General features: G+C 37.1%; 1 long non-coding RNA gene across 1 annotated transcript; it reads left to right on the top strand.

Moving 5' to 3' along the window:
- The first annotated feature begins 3,388 nt into the window (after nt 1-3,388).
- LOC119561982 lies at nt 3,389-3,670 on the top strand. Its single transcript, XR_005221584.1, has 3 exons — nt 3,389-3,411; nt 3,478-3,567; nt 3,622-3,670. It is a non-coding gene; the product is annotated as an uncharacterized LOC119561982 (long non-coding RNA).
- Nucleotides 3,671-5,345: the final 1,675 nt, after the last annotated feature.

Here is a 5,345-nt window from a genome sequence, read left to right on the forward strand (position 1 = left end):
ACAAACCCACAAAGGGACAAACATTTTCATTTTGGGAAGAAGAAGAAAATCTTGTTTTTTGAATTACTTTTGAACGGGACATCGTATTTCAACAACTGAGGTGTCATTCGACGCGTATTCTCAGTAAGAATAAAACTAGCTAAACAGCCGGGGGTTTTTATCCCCACCGTATCCATCAGCTCCAATTTTCTAAATTTTTACTTTTACACTTTCACCGCATTTTCTCCTAAACAAATCTATATTTTGAAAGTCTTGGTATGCAATCTTCTTAGTTTTTGCGATACCTTTCGGTTGGTGTATTACTCGTTACGATCGGACCATAATGGCAGATTTCAAATATGCGGCTATATATTTTCTGAATAACAATAAGGAAATTACATTTTTATAAGAATTACAATAAAATAAATAAAATATATATTTCCTTTTTGACGTACAGAAATTGTACAGATTGTTAAAATTGTTTTATAAATGGTTAACAGACGTAAACAGAAACGTCATAATAAGAGTGAGAGAGACGGACTGTAAACGACGCAGATACACAGTCGCCATAAGCGTCTAATAAGAGTGAACGAGATGAACTACTTGCTGCAACGCGCGTTCGTAAAAGAAATCAGAGGGCTTGTTAGAAAAAAATCGATATCCTAAAAACAAACAAGGAAGAACGCTATAGTCGAGTACCTCAACTATCAGCTAAAGGTAACAAAGGGAAATGGAGATATGCAAGCAGCAAAGCGAGATTGAAATGCGCCACCTACCCGTGATCTGAATGTATGGTTATGTGGGCGGTAGACTGATTTAAGCGTTATGGGCGTTAGAGTGGGCGTGAAAAACTTTTAGGGAATTTGAATCTGAAATCCCAATTCTCCATCTTTGATAGATTCCGAGATATCCGCGATCATATTTACGATTTATCGAAATTTGTGGGCGGTTTATGGGCGTTAAAGTGGGCGTGGCAAACAGTATATCAATCAATAGGTATACATACATGTACGATAGGCACAATAAATTTCAGTAAAAATTTGTATTCTAGCATTAAAACTGTAGGAGCCACAGATTCGGGCGGTTTGAGGGCGTTAGAGTGGGCGTGGCACCATGATGAAACAAAATTGCGTGCCAAATCCCAATAGCCTAGCTCTTATAGTTTCCGAGATCTCTGCGTTCATACGGACAGACAGACAGATGGACATGGCTAAATGGACTGGGCTAGTGATCCTGATCAAGAATATATATACTTTATGGGGACGGATACGCTTCCTTCTGCCTGTTACATACTTTCGGATGAATCTAGTATGCCCTTTTACTCTACGAGTAACGGGTATAAAAATGGATTCCACATTTTAAAAAATCCGACAAAGTGGCGCATGTATTAAAATTAATCATAATGTTTTTTGTGGAGGCAAGCCTTAAAAGATTTTGTAATCCTTAATTTCTTTAATTTTTGATATTAAAAGATAGGAGTCTTACATGTTATTTCAATTACTTTGAAGGAAGAGGATATATACAAAAGAAACGAAGTATCGGATTACTTCAGCTGGAGATATAAATGTTCAGAGGGAAATTTTTGAAAAAGAAGTTGCTTAACAAACTTTAAAAATTTCTAATCAATTTTTTTTCGGCTGAATTCTAATACATTTGTTTACTTATTTACCGATTAGTATATATAAAAAAGATTCATATATAATAGTCTGTCCGTTTTAAAAATTTGTTTTAAACTTTCTGGATAACGCTCTGTTCCCAGCTCCCCTCCGTGAAGTCTCCGCTGCCCTTTGGAGCGCGGAACTGAGCTTAGACTTAAGTAGTTCGATTTTGGCAACTCGAATGAACCGCGGTCGCACCCCCGCCTATTGTACAAAGTGAACTTTTGCGTGATTACTTTTCGGTCAAGAGGCACTTCGCGTATCGAGTGGTTTTCTCCCTTACAGCTCGACGCAGTTCGCCGCATCAAACATACGCCAGCCGCAGCAGCAGCCTACGCCAAAGCCCAGCGCGCATCAGTTCCCGCCGACGCCGCCAATTCCCGCCGTCGCCTCTCACACCATTCTTCCAGCGCCGTACCCCGCTACCCCCGGCGTACATTTTGCTCCATTCGACCCGATAAGATAAGTAAAGCTTTTTCGTCTCATTAATTGCCGGTCTGCAGTCAGCCACTCGAATATATAATTCGTTTGACTTTCTGTACGATTTGTCCAAAATCCAAGTCCGATTAAATCCGACAACGGCAATTAATAAATTACTTCGCCATTTTATCTTCGATTTTCCTTTTGCTACGTGCGGCCATATTGCCAATTTTTCCGACTCTTTTTTTAATTGCATTTTGCCGCTCATCCATACATAAAATCGAGAAAAAATATTCCAAGCTTAGAAAAAATATTGTGCAAATATAAGCCAAGCATACAGTGAGAATTAATTAATTTCCAGTGTTCTGCCAATTCAGGCCCCCAAAACTTTCCAAGATTTTCTCACTGTATATCCGCAGCCGCTAAAGTACTTGCACATATTTTTTAGTTTTTCCAAATACAGTCCACATACAAATAAATCGAAAACGTCCTCCACATACCCCGCTGGCAATAATTATTTAATAAATTTAAAACCTGCGAACATTACATACATACAAATATCTACATACTCTTCAGTTCTGCAGTAGGGACGCGGTGACATGGCTCAAGGCAAAAAGCTTTTTTGTTTTTTTTTGTGCCTAAAACGCTGGGCCGCTGTTGACGACAGAAGAGAAGTCGGCGCAGCGTAGAAGACTGCCTACGAAAACGATCGTGCAACAAAGAGAGGCAGATATTCGGAGATATCCCTCTCTTGTCTTATAATCTGCCTGCACTCCGCGCTCGGAGAGACAAATTTCGGCCGGTCCGTTATTTTTTTTTTGGAGTCCCTCCGTTATGTTATGGCTAGCGACTAATATTTCGTCGTGCAGCGACATGTGAATGCCCTAATATTTTAGGAGCATTATTGTATATAAAAAAAATCAACTAATATTGTTTTATAAAAGTTAATTATTTGATTATAGTAAAATTAAGCAAATTAAATTTACTTATAATATTATGTTCACTTATTATACACTTTTATTACAATATAATTTTTTAGTTTAGTTATAGAAATTAAGTCCGTTAAAATTGATTTCAATATTAAAAACATTTTAGTATTAACATTTTTTAAAAATTCATATTGAATTTTTTACTCAAGAAGTAAAAATTATATAGTCGGATATTCTTCGCATTAGAAAGGGTATAGGTGCAGTGGCACGCGCCAACAGCGAAGAGAAAACAAAGGAAATCGAGTACAGGGGTGAGAAGAAGACTTGGTGCATTCTGTTTGAGTGATTGAAAGGGAAGCATCCATTTTAATTGTGCGCAGCAGAGTAACTTAAATCGTCTCTTTAAGTTAATAAAATAAAGTCAGGTAAGTGCTACGTTAAGTTTAAGATGTTGTGCATTGATCTTAGTTTAAAGTACGTATTTTTTGAAGGTATTCAATGGGTTCCGTTAGCCGAAAGTGGATGACGAAATGTTTTGTGCCAACAAAAATTCTGCAAAGGGTTAAACACAGCTATCAAAGGTAAATATACAAATAAAGAAATAAAACGCATTTTTTAAACATATGTTTTTTCAGGAGCGTTGACCAAGGATTCAGAGGACCCGGACAAAGGTTTAAGAACGGCGATGACTAACGTTAAAAATAAGCTTACGAAACAAGAAAACAGAAACAAAAATTGTCCAATATTTGAAAATTTAAATAATACCATCTAATTAAAATGAAATTAAATATGTATGTATTTTAAATTCTATATTTTCATAATTGAAAACTCATAGAAAAAATTCTGATTTTCACAAGTGATTTCACTTGGGACATGTCACTTGCAAGTGATTTCACAAGTGAAAACTCATGGAAAAATTCTGATTTTCACAAGTGATCCACTTGGGACGTGTCACCGGCACGTGACAGGCCATACGAAAAATGAGTATAGGGAACAAGTGAAATCCCGTAGGACTTCGAAAAATTTTCATTTGAATTTTCACTTGTGAAAATGCGGACATCCCATACAATTTTCTATATGGAGCGTCACTTGTTCTTCACTTGTGCAAGAGGACATGTCCCACGGGATTCACAAGGTGATTCACAAGTGAAACTTTTTTTTTGGAACTGAAGGGTACATACAAATCTCTACATACATACAAATATCTACATACATACATATATCTACATATATACAAATATCTACATACATACAAATATCTACATACATTCACATTTAATTTTAACTCCACCAACGGCTTCCGGTTAAAAATAACAAAATAAAAATTACACCAACCGACGTGATAATTTGATTGGTCATTGTGTTTTATTTACCACCATCAAACATTTTAGTATTTTTTTCGGTGTTTGGTTTTTACTCCATTAAATTTATTTTATCCAGGGAAAATAATACTAGCACTCCACCGCAAGCATAGCATCGTCCGTCCACCAATTTTTTCGGTATATTTTAGTATTTCCCTCGGAATATTAAATTAAATTAAAACAATACTTTAATACTAAATAATCACCAAATGGCATCCGGCCAACAACGTAGGTATTTTTTCTTCATTCCGAAGATTAATTAAAGGCGAAATAATACAATTACTCCACCGGGGAATACATATTAACAAATATTTGGTATTCCCCCCCCCCCCCCCTCAATTTATTTCAAACGCAAAAAATACCAGCACTAAAAAAAATATATACCAAACTTGATCCCAATTACAATATACATATACCAAAAAGGTTGAATATTATAGTATTTTTTCTTCACGGGTGATATTCGAACTCCTTACTCACCGTTCCTAGTCCGTATCATTGCGTTTAATTCCGCAAAGTAAACCAGGTCGGTACATGCTCCAATTTTCTATTTCTCCGATTCACTACTTTTTTTGTCGACACTTCGTTCCACTGTTCCAGAAGTAGGCCAGGTTTCCTATTTATTCGACATAAACAAAGGCAAGCAGATTCTGACCCAATAAAGGTCATTTTTATTAAATGTCCGTTGGAAGTGATAACAACAAGTTGTCTATTCCCGCCCACACCCGAACTAACCGCTAAGTCCTCGTCGCCCCGAAAAAGGGTCACCCGTGGAAACGTCAAAATGGCACTAACACCTTCCCAAATTACTCTAATCAAATTTATTGAGGTCTCAGATCGGTTGAATGAGTTTGAATCCAGAACAAACACTCCTTCGCCGATCCCTCCTACTCTGTCCATGCTAAACATCCGCCGCGAAGAAATACGCGCGTTATGGGACCGCATTAAGGCAGAATACGATGAATGCACCGGGTGCATAGCAGAAGCCGGAGACAGTGCAG

This window comes from Drosophila subpulchrella, unplaced genomic scaffold (assembly GCF_014743375.2).
Source record: "Drosophila subpulchrella strain 33 F10 #4 breed RU33 unplaced genomic scaffold, RU_Dsub_v1.1 Primary Assembly Seq39, whole genome shotgun sequence".
Taxonomy (NCBI): Eukaryota; Metazoa; Arthropoda; class Insecta; order Diptera; family Drosophilidae; genus Drosophila; species Drosophila subpulchrella.